This window comes from Cyprinus carpio, chromosome B1, assembly GCF_018340385.1.
Source record: "Cyprinus carpio isolate SPL01 chromosome B1, ASM1834038v1, whole genome shotgun sequence".
NCBI lineage: Eukaryota > Metazoa > Chordata > Actinopteri > Cypriniformes > Cyprinidae > Cyprinus > Cyprinus carpio.
In genome coordinates this window covers 14426806-14442663 of record NC_056597.1, presented here as the reverse complement: position 1 = coordinate 14442663, position 15858 = coordinate 14426806, and the positions used below count along the sequence as shown (strand labels likewise).

General features: G+C 37.8%; 1 long non-coding RNA gene across 1 annotated transcript; it reads right to left on the bottom strand.

The window, feature by feature from the left end:
• Positions 1-12189: 12189 nt before the first annotated feature.
• On the bottom strand, positions 12190-12798 carry LOC122136069. The gene is made up of 2 exons (XR_006153897.1): positions 12763-12798; positions 12190-12676 (listed from the first exon to the last, which is right to left on the bottom strand). It is a non-coding gene; the product is annotated as an uncharacterized LOC122136069 (long non-coding RNA).
• Between the last annotated feature and the right edge of the window lie 3060 nt (positions 12799-15858).

Sequence of the window (15858 nt, the reverse complement as noted above, 5' to 3'; positions counted from 1 at the left end):
GAGCGGACGTGTCATGCAAGGCTTCTAAAATTGGAATGAAGACATGATACAAAAACTGCAATTTCTGTTTATTCCATGTCACATAAGCCCACATATCAATAGAAGTGATGAAGCGTTCAAGCATAGTCCTGTGTGATATGCTAATCAGCTGTTTCTGATTTCTATCGGAATCATAAATATATGCTGATTTCTGAATTCATCTAATTCTCATCCAGTTGAATAATAGCTATGATTAGTGTGCGTAATACTATATTTTAGTATTTTATCTTTCTATAGTTCTACAGGCATACTAGACTACAGCCTCACCCTAGGCTCAGTCGTCGCTTTAGAAGTTTCAGAGGTGGTTTGAGAAAGGTCGCTAAGGAGTTGGTGTTAAGATGCCTGAAAGAGCTCAAGATCTGTGATAATAGCTCACAAGCAGCAAGCATATTGCACATTATTTGCTATTTAGACAAATACCAAGTACAATCAGTTAATATTTGTGTGATAATCGTTTTGAAATGATAAGCTTAAGAGAGTTATATAAATAAAATCGACAGGTAAAAAAAAAAAGAAAAAAAAGAGTGATAACGATTTACAAGATGTAATCGGACATATCTTTATGTATTCTAAGTTCTGTCTTTTTTCAGAGCAGATATTTTGAGTCAATTTCTGTTGGAATACTTCCATATGGACATAAGCAAATCCAAAAATGGCTAGCATATACCATAACCTATGGATATCGTTCCGGGAATTGAAAGACTGACGTACGAGTTTAGTATCGAAAGTACCTTGAAGATAGAGCAGTCTGCTCGACTAGATCCGAGGAATTGATATTTATTTAGAGCTTTATCATCAATGGATGCCGACTTTGTCAAGTTGCTATGTCGAGGACCTATCTCTCGAGGTATGACAAACGTTAATATTATTCTTAGTCAGCAATAGATTTCATGAAATGAAAAGATCTTCATGTTCGGAATTTAAGGAAGAAACTAAACAAAAATTATCCTCTGAAGCTGTCAGCACAATTTTAAATGACGATGGGGACTTGATTCATTCCATTGAATCTAATACAGTGCACAAGGTGCACATAAGGTCTACTTTGTCAATGGAATACGGTTTTGAAATATGACCCATGGATTCGAGCATAAACTGACAGTTCACAAGACAAAATACACCTATCTATGACAAAAATGTGGAAAAGTCATCGTTAAATTTACAGTAAGTATCTGAGTTGCTGAACACTCACCTCATCCGGCCATCGCAGTCTAGGTACCTATCGGGTAAGTATGTGTGGTTTTATAGTTTTCCATGAGCGAGTTATCCGTGATTCTCAGTCAGCTCCTAGTCAGAGCTAATTTGGAATACCTGGATATATTCATGGTCATTCGACAAAGCTGATTCTGTCAAGTTAAATCCTAGACCTTAGTAACAGAGGCTTTTCAGAAGGCTAGTCAGAACTGCACTGACAGTGACATGTAGCTTGGAGAAAGGCAATAGGTTCAGCTAAACAATGCATCTATGATTTTAAGACAGGGGAGAGTAAAAGCTATGCTATCCAGCGCAGACAAAGTTTGTACTTATCACTTTGTTGCGGTAAAGTCTCTGTGTGTCTGTACGCTACTTGCCACCATAGAACTACAACGACCAAACATACATCCATCGAGGCAAACCTAATCTTTCAATACTATGAGAGCGCTGGAACCGAAATGTGGAGTTTCTAAATGTCAGGAGCCTCCAAAGCATTAGAGAAGTTGTCCATGGTGTTGACGTTTGAAGTCATCAGGACCAGAGTCGGATAGTAAGGATGTTAAGTAGACCTCACGTCTATGAGTCTCTGTGATCAGGTAATTTAGGAGAAATTCGAAACACCTCTGAAGTAAGTTAGGTTTGTCCACTTGCAAGGATCTCAAAATGTCCCTCAAATGCGATTGTGTTGATGTTCATCGGACATTGATGAAACTGCTCATGTTGGTCGACATTCTTCATGCAACACGCTACAACTACCAAAACTCCAAGCCAGTCCAAACACAATGACTAAATTGGGTTTTGCGCTGACGAGGCAACACACCAGAGCGTACACACCCCGACATGCAATTACATGAGAATGACCTACTAAGACATGTACGATATGCATACAACTTTCGCAATGTGCCTCTCCTATTGGAATAACAGAAACGCAATATGACCCAATTTCTAAAATTTTAATAGCGGTGGGAAATGCTAGACGGCTTGCCTGCAGAGATAAATTAAATACGGAATTACCTGAGTGTCGCAAGGGTTACTATCGGTACGCGCTACAAAGTTGTTTGCATATAGTTGTTTTTACCATCATCGATTTTTATCGTTGCATCCTCATCAAGTTGATCCTCAATTTTCTTGGTGCCAGGCCTGGCCTATCAAAAACAGGACCAAATGATTATCCCGCCAGCCGGGAACCAGAGGAGATCGCGCCGCAGGAGTCAAGGGAAACCTTTCCGCCGCAAAGTAGTGAGTTCTTCCGCCATCGCCAGAAGCAGGTCATAACAGTCCTGTCATCCTTGGTACCCCATCCCTTTGCCGGTTGGCCCGGCGGTTTGTTCCCAGTTGCGGGCGGTATGGCGGCTCCAGGAGGAATGAGTTTACCAGCCTTTCGCCGCCGTGAGCATCCTGCCGCCGCCTTCGCGCAGAAAGAAACCGCAAACTGCCCCTATCAACAAATCATCAGTTTTGACTCTGGACTATGCGGATGAGGCCACCACCGGCGGCGGCTCCATCAGAGCCCCCCGATCAATTAAAACGCGACGTATAAAACGTTTGTGGGGCATTTGAGAGGGTCCAAACTCTACTGCAGGACCCACGTCAGCATGGAAACTTTCAAAACACTGAGCATATTTTTCGTGTGTTTTGCTTCAACAACTTGTGCCGGCATGGGGAGGGGGGGGGGGGGGCCGAGAAGCTTTTTACCGTGGCCTTGTTCCAATCCTACTCAGAAATGGCCCTAGCAATGTGTTTTTCTTTGGCTTGCGTGGACCGATGAAGGAACTGCTCCCCGAGGCCGAGACAAAGGCAGGGCACTTGGTTAAACCGGACTTTGTATGTGGAGCGATTCTGGGAGGCGGGTTCTCGGGGTATGGCTGGTTTTACCTCCTCTCTGAATGTAGTTACAGTCTCATGCACAAGCACAGGTTGAGGGGAGTTTCAGTCCTGGCAGGGTGATACTGGCAAATGTTTTTGAGAGAGAGGGATACGGGAAGGTGAGCCGTCTGTAATTTAAGGAGAGGCGGCTGCATTTGAACTTCGACAGAGATCTGTTTTCTCATGAGGGGATCATAAATGCTACATACTCGTGAGCTTTTACTGAAGAATGCTCTAGATTGAGATGTGAGATGGGGAAAAACGGGGGAATTCAAATGAAAAGCATCAGGCGATTAAAGAGAAAAGAGTAGAATAAGTCTTCCTCATTTCTATTTTTCTGCTGCTAAAAAACACAGAATTAAAAAAAACAGCACATGTTTACTTCAAGGCTATGTTCACGACTCCAAAGATGAAAAGTCTGTCCTTTCATTTCTTTCATCGTCAAGGCTAATTGAAAAACACAAAGAAAGGGAAATGTTTGATTTGATCATCTTTTAGCATATATTATTTTCTTTTTGAAAAAGTATTTATAATTAAAAAAAAAGTATTTATTTTTGAAAAAGTTTTTATGGGATTTATTATGGGATGCATAACCTTCATAGTCAAATTTTATTACAGTTTATTTACAAAAATGTAATTCATTCTTGTGGTATCAAAGGTGAATTTAGTGTCACATGATCATTCAGAAATCATTTCAATATGCAGATTTGCAGCTCAAGAAACATTTCTGATTATTATCAATGTTGAAAACAGTTGTGTTGCTTAATATTTATGTGGAAACTGTAGATCCGGATTCTCTTTGATGAATTTAAAGTTAAAAAGAATAGCATTTATTTTGAAATAGAAAGACGATATAACATTATACAAGGTCCTTATTGTCATGTTTGATAAATTTAAATGGATCCTTGCTAAATAAAAATATTAATTTCTTTAAAAATCTGACTAACCCCAAAATTTCAAATGGCATCATATGTAATTCAAAAGAAATTTAACGTGTATTTAGCTTTGATTTGAAAGAAATACAGCGCGATCCTTGTGGTGTGGCTGATACAGAAGAGCATACGGTGATATGGAGAGAGACAGGAGACTGTTGACAAAGAAATTATTGAATAAAGTTGTTATTTTTGTTTTCTTCGCTTACAAAAAGTGTTCTCGTCACTTCATAACGTTACAGTTGAACCACTGATGGCAGATGGACTATTCTGCCGATGTCAATTCCATATTCTTTCTGGATCTTGACAGTGTTATTTACTTGGCAGTCTATGGGACAGTCACAAGCCTCCCGGTTTTCATCCAAAATATCTTAAATTGTGTTCCAAATACGAATGAAGCTTTTACGGGTTTGGAATGACATGGGGGTAAGTGATTAATGACAAAATTTTCATTTTGGGGTGGAGTGTCTCTTTAAATACAGTGTAAAGTGTTTTTCATTTTTCTAATCAGGCACCTAGCAGAGGACCCAATGAAAAGTTGTCTTAGCCAATGGAATGGTTCTGTCGAGAAAGGAGAAAAATACAGATTTGGGGGAATAGGATCTTGGATGACACCAAATCTGCTTCATAAACAACTGGATCAACTGATTGATTTTGGATCACACTTAAATAAACAATTACTTCATGAATCAGATATGTGTGTCATGAGTGCTCATAAAAGGTTGGCTATTTAGTGGATAATTTCTTAGCCCTCCTCAGAAGACTTAGGGCACTTTAATGATACTTTTATGTTTAATGTTTTCATTTTGGAGCTTGACAGCCCCAGTCTAAATTCACTTTAATTATATTGAAAACGGCGGCCGGGATGTTTTTCAAAAATTCACCTTTTATGTCCCATAGAAGAAAGTAGGGAATTTTCTTTTTTAGCTGAACTATCCCTTTAATTCATCGTCTGACTGAATAAGTTTTATGAATTTGATTAAAGATTGAATTGGCTTACACATGAGAAGAAGCGAGTGTTGAGAGACATCTTTGACCTCAGCTCACTCAAAGTATCCTCTGATACGTTCCCAGTATTCTGTTTTCGATACTGATTTCTGTGGTCTCTTAACCACAGAGTATTCAAATCACTAAGTATGTGATTAAAAGGTAGTGGGAATGGTCAGGAGCACAGTTTACACAGAACTGCCAGCCGCCTTTTTTTGCCACCAACTTTATATAGTTTCGCTGAGTTCGCTTTGGCGTCGCCAAAAACTGTAGACTCCAGTAACCATATAATGACTTGGGTTCCAGTCCAAGCATTGATTAGTCATCTGGATGCCAATAAACATGAGAGTCAGTTTGGCGTTTGTGGTCTCTCTAGCCTTCATGTGGTAACAGAATCATCCAATCTGAGCCAGAATTCGTCATGCTTTTAGCACCCACTGAAGCTAACAGATTATTTCAGTGACATAAACCATGATTTTGATCATGTTTGGTTCATGTTTCTCATGCACTAAAAGCTTCTTTGAATCACTCCCAAATATATTGGGATTTTAAGAAGGTGAGACCACAGACCTCAGTTGACAAAGGCAATGTGCCAAAGTGCACTTTGGATGATATTGGTTGTCTCTGTAAATGTAATTTGTGCTCTATTTACTTCCATTTACACTACCATTCTGGAGTCTGAAAGGTTTTTTAAAATGCAAGACTGCATTTATTTGGTCAAAAATACAGTAAAAACCAAAAGAACTGTTTTCTATTTTAATATTTTCAAATGTAGTTTATTCCTGTGATCCAAAGCTGAGTTTGATTCATGATAATTCAGAAACCTTTCTAGAAGGCTGATTTGCAACTCAAATAACATTAACAGTTGCGCTACATAATAGTTCATATTTTGTGAAACTCCTAATAAATAGAAAGTTTAAAAGAACAGCACTTACTTGCTATAAAAATCTTTGTAAAAAGCATTTACGGTCGCTTTTGAGCAAATGAATGCAGTTGCTAAATAAAAATATTAATTTTTTCAAAAAGAAAATCTTACTGACCCCAAACCTTTTAATGATAGTGCATATGCATTTGAAAGAGGAAGAAATGCACACGTTTTATTGAATACTAGTCATGGAGTTGAACCTTGAACTTAAAAATTGTGAAAAGTCATTTGTCCAACAAGAGTGTGTAAACTTGAATAAACACTACTTGAGCACATGCAAACTTAGACTATTAAACTTAAGTTAATAACTGATATGTTAAAAAACTTGGTGCATGTGCACCAAAAAAAAAAAAAATTTTAGATTATTTACCTCTTTTATGTCACTTATGTAGAAAATTAAATACAGCAAACATTATTTCAACTATCCCTAAGTCAAGTTAATATTTAGATTTTCATGTTATACTGGTTTAAATGTTGTTCATGTGTCAGAGTATTTACAAGATATCATTATTTTACTTGCTTATGATGTTTACAGTTGCAACTTTTTGTTGCATTTTACAGTTTTTTCCCATGTATCTCCTGACCTCAGTTTGTTTTGCCTCATGTCTTATATTGTCATCTTAAGCCTTTCTAAATGTACCTGTTATATTAAAAATAATGTTGTGTGTAATGTAAAGTGTTGTTTAAATGAGCCATTTTATTGTTTTCAGTATTTGAATATATCTGTTATAAGTAAATACTTTTTATGGGTTTTTGTGTTAAATTGAGAAAAAACATTCTGACTATGTAAAAATATCATCAAATATAATTAAAACTTACTAAATTAAATGCGAAGGCTTGCTTGTTCTGATCATCATGATTCATCACACACAATTCAGCATTTCGTTTTACATCTGTCCATTATGTAGTGACTCCTGACTGGCTTTCTCTGGCTATGTTTTGCCTGTCTATGCAGTATGCTTATCACTTAGCCCTTGTTTTTTGATGGAGACTGCAGTAAACACCACTTTTCAACAGGGGGGCGACGATAGCATGTCTGAAACAGCTCCTACACAAAGTATGTAATTTTTTCAGTCGCATAACAATGATAAATAGTTTATTTATATGTTGAATTCCCTTAAAAGTGTAAACACTGTGTGTTCTCTGTGTGGCATTATTAAAACCAGCCTTCACTGACTCAACCAATAGCGTGAGTTTGGGGGCGGGACTATCTGTATAAAAGACCTATGGTTTAAAGACAGTCTGGAATTATTATTATTTTATTTATTTATTTTTGCAGAAAATGCTCACTTCATCTGATCTATGTATCTATCTAGCTTTTTGTAATTGATAACTTCACTTTTTGATTTATCATCTTCTGAACTTTTACTCTCACTATTTATATTTATATGTGAGGCCTTGTTCAGACTACTGCAATGACATAATTTGATTAAGAAAAAATTTAATCTTACTTTATCAGCATCTAAAAGTTCTCTGATATTCCCTGTAAATGTAAAAATGTCACAGACTTTTCCTTTAATATCACATTACCTATTGTTATGTTTACCTTCCACACACATAGACCGTCACTCTCCTTTCTCACATAATACATATCAATGAGATTATCAGATCAAACAAAAACATTCGACATGTTCACATTGCAGGGTTGAAAATACCCACACGCCTTTGTGTTTGATGATCTCACAATACATTGTTTGAAGTGCACAGTCTCTCACACACAGTGTGGTCTGCAGAGCTAGCTGTCTCTGTGAAGATGAATGGACTGCTTCATCACTCTTTGATAGCATTAGCTATTGTTCTGAGCTTTGATTAGTACAATGACATTAGCCTCCTACATCCACAATGTCACCACCAGTGGGTGACCTGAAACCTCCACCACAGAAGCACAAATCGAGTCTTGTATGAAGTGCTTCAGGGTGCTAACCTATTAACACATTTTTGAATTCAAGACAGTAAAAGTCGTGAAGACAATAATTAAGCACAGTGCTAATTTGCTATTAATAGCTAACAAGAACAATGAGGCAAAGTGTGTTCAGTTCACAATGAAAAAAAATGAATTAAAATAACATTTATGCATATTATGATGCATATGCATTGCCACTGCCCCCCCACTCCCAACAATGCAATTGGCATATAAATGAGTCGGTCCATACTTTAGGATGCATTTCTATCCCTGATGAGATGTAGTGTGTGTTACATATTTTATATTTAACTACTTTTATTCAAAATAGAAAATTTTGAACACATTTAATATTTTCCAAAAAAAAATGTATCTAAGTTCGAATCGACGTGAGGGTGAGTAAAATTTTTTCATTTTTTGGGTGACTATCCCTCAATAATTGTGGTACATTGTATGAGAGTTATGGCTATTTTACTTTTATTTAGTTATTTATTTAGTGCTGGCACGAGTAATCACGATTAATCGCATCCAAAATAAATGTTTTTGTTTATGTGATATATGTGTGTGCTGTGTATATTTATTATGTATATATAAATACACACAGTATATATTTTGAAAATATATATTTACATTAATAAAATTTATATATAAATATGTTTAATATATAAACATAAAATGTTTCTTAAATATATTCATGCATATGTGTTTATTTATATATACATAATAAATATACACGGTATAATCACATATATTATGTGAACAAAAACTTATTTTGGATGTGATTAATCATTGCCCAGCGTTATTTATTTATCTTCTTTTTTTTTTTTTTTTTTTTTAAAAAAAAAAAAATTGTACTTTCTTGTGGATGTGAAATGTACTCCCAATTCTAGAATAAGCCATATGCATATTAGTGACAGTGACTGTACCCATGGCATCCAGTAACATGGGCGATCCCTCCTCTTCTTCATGCACATATCAAATGAGCCTTCAGAGGGTGTGATGGGCATCTAACAACCTCCACATCTCTGAAGCCTATAGGAATGAAGGCATCTCTGTCTTTCTTCATCAGTCAGTTTTTCTAGTGTGTCTGCAGCCCCATTTTTGTATCTCCGCCCCTTCTCTCTTTCTCTCTCAATTGATGGATTTGCGGTGTAGTTAAAACGCATGCAAATGAGACAGCTGGCATCACACAAACCATGTGACCTGTCAAGGTGGGGGTGGATTCAAAGACACGCTGCAGCAGGGAACCCTCTTTACACACATGCATGCACCCTCCCTCACTCGCTCCCTGGAATAATCCCTCCACCTCCTTCATGCCACCTTTCTTTCATTTTTTCTCTGTCTTAATCTTTAAGAAAAAAAGGAGCGCAGTGATAACTGAACTAAGTCTGGGATCTCCACCTGATTTATGTTCTTCTTCAGTGCAAATGTTTGCTCATGCATGAAGCTAATCACATATGTGCACTTGAACGTGCCCTTGCTCACACATGCACATATGTCTGTAGAAACAGGCCCGGTGTGTGTGTGTGTGTGTGTGTATGTGTGTGAGAGTTTGACAGGATCAACAGCAGGTATCCAGCAGTAGGTCTGCTACAGAAAGGCTGCCAGCTCGCACACTCACACAGACACATTCCAGCAGACTGCACTGGCCTTGTGAACACAGCCTTTTGCCAGGCTTCTCTCTCTCTCTGGCTCCACATGATGGGTGTTTCTGTAAAAGCATACATGAATGCATGCAGATTTTTTATAAATTATTTGTTGGTGCTAATCTTCATAAGCATCTAATTGAGTATTATTAATAAATATATTATTATAATTGCAAATTATAAAAACTCTCGCTCTCTCGCTATCTCTCTCTCTCTCTTGATATATATGATATACACACCACACACATTTCATAAGCATTAATTATGGTTTATTAAATTAATATATTATTTATTTTTTGGGAAAGAATTATTGAATGAATACTTTTATGTAGCAAGGATGCTTTAAATTGATTCAAAGTGATGATAAAAGATATTTATAAGTTACAAAAGATTTATACTATTTCAGATAAATGCTGTTCTTTCTGCACTTTCCATCACAAAGAAACCTAAAAAAAATTACTCAGCTGTTTTCAACCTAATATTCATAATAATAAATGTTTTTGAGGAGCAAATCAGAAGATTAGAATGATTCTGATGGATAGGTGACTGAGTAACGAGCTAAAAATTCAGCTTTGAAATCAGGAATAAATACCATTTTAAATATTTTCCATAGAAAGCAGTATTTTAAATAGTAAAAATATTTCAAAAATACAAAAGATATTTACAAGATGAATACAATAATTTTAGACAAAAATTAAAACAATTTATATTCCAATTGTAGGCAGTTACATTTTGAGGTTTAAATCTTCAATTATTCAAATGCAATTTTCAACAGAAAAAACAAGTGTTCCATAAAATTCATAGTAATTATTGCATTATTATTTTTACAGTTTATTTTATGGATTTGAGGATAAGAGACATGAAATTATTCTTCTGATTCAACCCAGTTGACAATACGCTAGCTGGCAGCTCTCTGAGTGACACTTCTTTTGAATGAACTAATGAGAAAAAAAACCTAGATAAAATCAAATATGTATTCTTCCTGAATTAACAAAAATGATAAAGCCATCACTTATGCGCCATGAGGTTTGAGACGTAAGCGTCTGCTTCTAATTAAAAAGACACAATGTAAAAAAATTATAAATATCAGCATTTTCACATATTTCACATTTAATTTTAAAATAAAAATAAATTTAATGCATCCTTGCTCAATAACAGTTCGTAAAGTACAACCCTGAACATGGCAAAAATCTGACACACATTCCTTTTCATGAGAAAATTCAATGAATAGACTGATACGTCCTGTTGGGATTCGAATTTGTGCGACAAAGAGAACCTTTTTTGTAGGTATTGTTGTGTTTTACAGTGTGTACGTATTTTTTGTACTGTACGGGAACGTAGCTCGAGGCGCACTCCGTTGAAAATGATAGTGGGCGCTATCGAGGCATGTTGTCCACATCCCATGGAAATCTGGGCCTTCAGATTTTTTCACTGGTCCAGGACCTCTTATCGATACAGGTATGAATTTGCCTGCGGTGCACAGATCGGTTACATTGTATCACTGATTGTTACGAATAACTTATTTTTGCCTTGTACAACTACTAAGAATCTCTATCTCGTACATTTTAACATTCCGTGTCTATTTCTTAGGCCTTTAAGGTACATATAGTGACTGAAAACAAAAAAATTTGTCATAAAGACCCTTTCTCTTTATGGTTCGGAAATTTTTGTTCTAGCATGTCGTGAAAATATGTCACTTTCCCTGGTTGCCAAGATTATGGCTGGCGCTATGTACTAAGAGACGTCAATATGGGTTCATGTCAATCGGTTTCAGGTCACTGAGTCGTCCCTATTGCAAACAGGTGGAAGGTGTGGAGGCTCATCGCGTGACCGGGGTGCTGTTACGGTATTCGGAGTTATATTCACACGCGCGCGTTGGACATTGGGCATAGTGGCGAAAAATGCAGGTCTGCAGAAAGGCGGGCTCAGCGGGGGGCTCGCACGGAGCACGATCGGGACGACGCCCTTCTCAACGAAAACTCACCAGAGCTTCGTCAATTTAACACGCAAGCGGCCGGTTGCGAGGTGTTAGCGGCACTACCAGCGAAAGGTTGTAGGTGTCTGGCAGCGTAAATAAATTCTCGAGAGAGTTCGTTAAAATACCAGTAGAGGCACTTGCAAAGACACAATAATGAATGCAATTCACTTTGCGTCACAGAAAACACATAATAATAACCGACTTTCCTGTTGGGTTTTTCGGTATTGCGCCAAGAGTCTTTTGTAGGTATGCATCTGGTTACATATGTGTGCCAATTTTTCGTGCATTGTACGTGAAACACGAAGCTGGAGGGCGTTATTTTTTTATTCCGATAGTGGGCGCTCGAGTCATTATGTGCCACCCCCTCTTCTGAAACCTATATTCAGCCACGGGACATTTTCACCAGGTCCCTGACCATGTGCAAAGTTTCAGTGCCTTTTCGCGCATGTTTAGGCGGTGAAGGCCCTCAAAAATGGGGCGATTCATTTGGAGAAGAAGAAGCAGAATAATAAGAAGAATAATCATATAATTAAGAATAAACAAAGCAGATACAAGATGGCTCCTCACCCATCCGGTGCTAACGAAGCCCTAGATTATTGTCATATTTTGCTTGTAGTACTTTTGTCTGCCTCATCAAGAAACTCTTATGTTTTAATAGCCTCTGGATGTGGCCGACAAACATCCGCAGAAAGAACAAACAATAATAGCACAGAAAAAAAATTACATTGTGTTTCAAGTTAATCAATTAATTAATGGTTTACAGAGTCCTGAAAATCAAAAACACACAATGCTTGTACAATACAGCGTTCCTACACCAACATTCGTTTCACCATACAGTCTGATATTTTCCACCATACATTTTGATATCTCCCATTCTAAAGATTAATATACAACTCCATTCAAAAAGAATGGACAATATTTAGGTGCCTTAACTGTGAAATCAAGGCAAAAGATCTAAACACATGAAGCTGCGCCAACGTGGATGGCTGTTGATTTGGCAGGTTCTGGTCATTTATGGAGTTGTGTTTTATTCTGTGGTAAGGATAGATCAACTTGGCAGTATTTAACAGTGGCTTGCTGTGTGTAGCAGTGTAAAGCAGATACTGTAGGTTTGTTGTTGTTTGTAGATCCAGATTCTGTGTTTCTTAAGACTGCACGACCCCTCTTAAGAAGCTGCTGTGTTGAAGGTCCGAGCAACAGGATTTCGGCTACCTGCACAAAAGAAAAAACATTGATGATATAATATTATATTTAGAAAAAAGTCATTTATTTGAATAAATGCAGTCATTTGCTCTCACCTCTGGGTCCAAAGTCTCTCATGTAGCAGTTAGTGCGTATGGCTCTCATGCGTTCTGCATATAACATTAAAACATATGCACATTAAGGGCAATGCATATATGGCATAATATGACAAAGTAAATCATATGTAGCCCCTCTGCATGCTGGCCAATCGTTTAGTGCTTCCTTTTTACACTTGTTGTTACAGCTGTATTTAGCACAACGGGTGGATATCCCGTCCCAGATTACCTCGTTTCTTCTCACCTCATGAATGCAAAGGTCAAAGGTTAAGCATTTCATGCCAGGCTTGTTGGTTTTACCGATAGCTGTAGTTAAGTTTGTTAAGAGTTCAATTGGCATCTTTTCAAAAAATCATTGAATTCGACTGTTTGCAGTTCGGCTTGTTTAGAGTGAGTTCGTGCATGAAGCCTGCACGAATGAATAAATTGTACCTTTCTTTCAACAACTTGACCTTCTCAGAATTGTGAGAGTAAAACTCAACAATTGGGATAATTTTTTTTATTTGACTTTTTTTAATCTGGCAATTACCCTGTCTTAAACTTTTTTTATTCCCTGGCACTGAAACAGGTCTTTTCTATGGTGCGTTTTGTGTTATCTGATCTGAGGCGATAGTAATGAGACACATGTTTTTAACACACCTACATAATGTGGAATGGGGGAATCAGTAAGATTTATACGTAGTTTACATAGGACACGGCAGTAAGTTAAATAACACATTTGATATTTTGGCGGTGAACATCTGCCTCTTGTAATTTCACTCAGCTCTGGGTTTGCGGAGGCCAGGCATTTTTTCCTAAAAAAGGTTTTTTTTTTTTTTACTGAATTATTCTTGGTCATCCTCTGAAATGACAAAATGGCAGAAAGTTATCCCTCTCTTCACAAGTAAAGTAAACACATCTTTCTTTTTTTAACATATTGAGGGATGGGTCAAATTATTTTCTGTTGTTAAAAACAACAACAGAATAAGGCTATATTAGTTTTAAACTGCTCTCCTTTTAATAAAGTTTAAATGCATCTCCTTTAAACTGCTCTCCTTTAAAATCTCTCCTTTAATAAAGAAAACAAGAATCTGAACAGATTGCACACTCTCCTCAATCTTTCGAATCCACATTTATTTTGAACTGCATTCCTATTCCCTCAGTTATTCTATGTAGATATTACCCTTTCACAAGGCCTCCTACTGAACCCTGACCTTAACCATTGGACAGGAACTCTCTAGATTGAACAGGATCAGACTAAAACGAACTCCTACAACACTTGGGACAGCTTTTCTCTTTTGGCAGAACTAACAACTGCCTGCATCTACGAGAGCTTTTTTTTCTTCAGTCTGTCATGCCTAAGACCGACTCTGAGTTTTTCGGGCCAACTGTTCTCTAATTTCTTTTCAAAGGGTCCGCATAGTTGTCTGGTCTTCTCGTTGCTATCTGCCAGTTTAAACGATGTCAAGCCTCTCTCGCTCTGGCCCTATTCCACTTCCTGCCACAGGCAGACACTTCCTGTGCTCTCGTGACGCATGTCGTGCACGGGGCAGCTGATTGCAGTTAGGAAACCTGGAGACTGATTAACGCTGCACAAAGGCATTGAGATTAGATGGCATACACAAACTTGGTTACACACCAGACTAGATTGTTTTACCTAGCTAAAGACAGAAACTAAATGCTAATTTGAAGTTAGCATGCTCTGCTACAGCACGAATCTCTGCTAATGTAAGAACGTTATCACACAACTAGGAGACAGTGAGAAACACACAACTTGAGGACAATATAATCTAAATGACAACTGAAATAGCCACAACCGCAAGTCAAACAATGGGAATTTTACAATCAAAACAAACCTTATCTGAAGTTTTTCCAGCTAAATGCGAAATGGCAGTGCTCAGTGCTTGACACTGATGGTTTTCAGTGTTGAGAACTACATTAACACTCTGCAGTTAACACAAAACATTATCACATAACTATACCTTGCAAACACACACACTTTGGTACAATATAATCCATCAATACTACAAAAATACCACACACAGCCAGTCGGACATGGACACTTTTAGGCTGAACACAACCTGATCTGTGTTTTTTTGCAGCTAAACACCAAACATGCAGCAAGCACCAAACACACGACCTTTATGTTTCCTCACTGTTGTACTACATAAAACCTCAAAGCATCTTAATCAGTTGTATTTTAAAGCATTTTAATTGTATCCTCTCCGACCGCATATTTCCACTCACGCAAAATAAACAGGCTTCCCACCAGACAGGACAGAAGCTCACCATGGTTGTAGCCAGATCTCTAAAACGTTTCTGATGCGTGATATGTTGGAGATAACAGGAGCATATGGTGATCCTCTTAACTGTTACAGCCTTTCTGGTACAGTCCAAAGGATGGGGCACCGAGGTGCTAGTGACAGAAGTCACGATATGAGCTTCAAAAGCCAATACCCTCAAGTCGTCACAGTGCCGACAACAGAAAGGAGGAAAATGTGTGGTCCCCCCAGTCAGGGATTGTGTGTGGCGAATGCTGGAATATGATGATCTCTGTCTTAGCGGGGTTGTGCAGTCTTGCGGTTGTTTAAAAGCACGTCACCTTCTGCTGAGTGGTCAGATCGCTGGCGGGTTTGAAATCACTCGAGGATGAGGCTGTAAGGTGGTCCCATGTTGAGGTTCATCAAACTTGTCGGAGTCCCGTTTATGAAATGAAAATCTTGTGTCTCTCTGTTTTTTTCTTGTCCTTCGAGTCAAAGAACAACCAACAGACAAGTTGAGAATTTTTTGAGGATGGACAGAGAGAACGAGAGCGACACAGATGTCAGCCGCTCGGAGTTCATAGGTTTGTCATGGTCGCCCGCTTCTCAACCCCATCGTACGGTCCCACTCTGGCATGTTTTCATCCCTCTTCTTCTCTCCCTCCAAGAGATTACAAAGCTCCAGTGTGTGGATAACGGGTAGTTTCGAGAGAAACCCAAAACTGCTGCCTAATGACACATACAGAGCGAGCGAAGACATCACCGAAAAGCGCTTGATTGATTATCACAGCAAATCTTAGAGAAGGAGAACACTGAATCCGAAAAAAAAAAAATGGGACTGAGAGCTCGTTTTTGT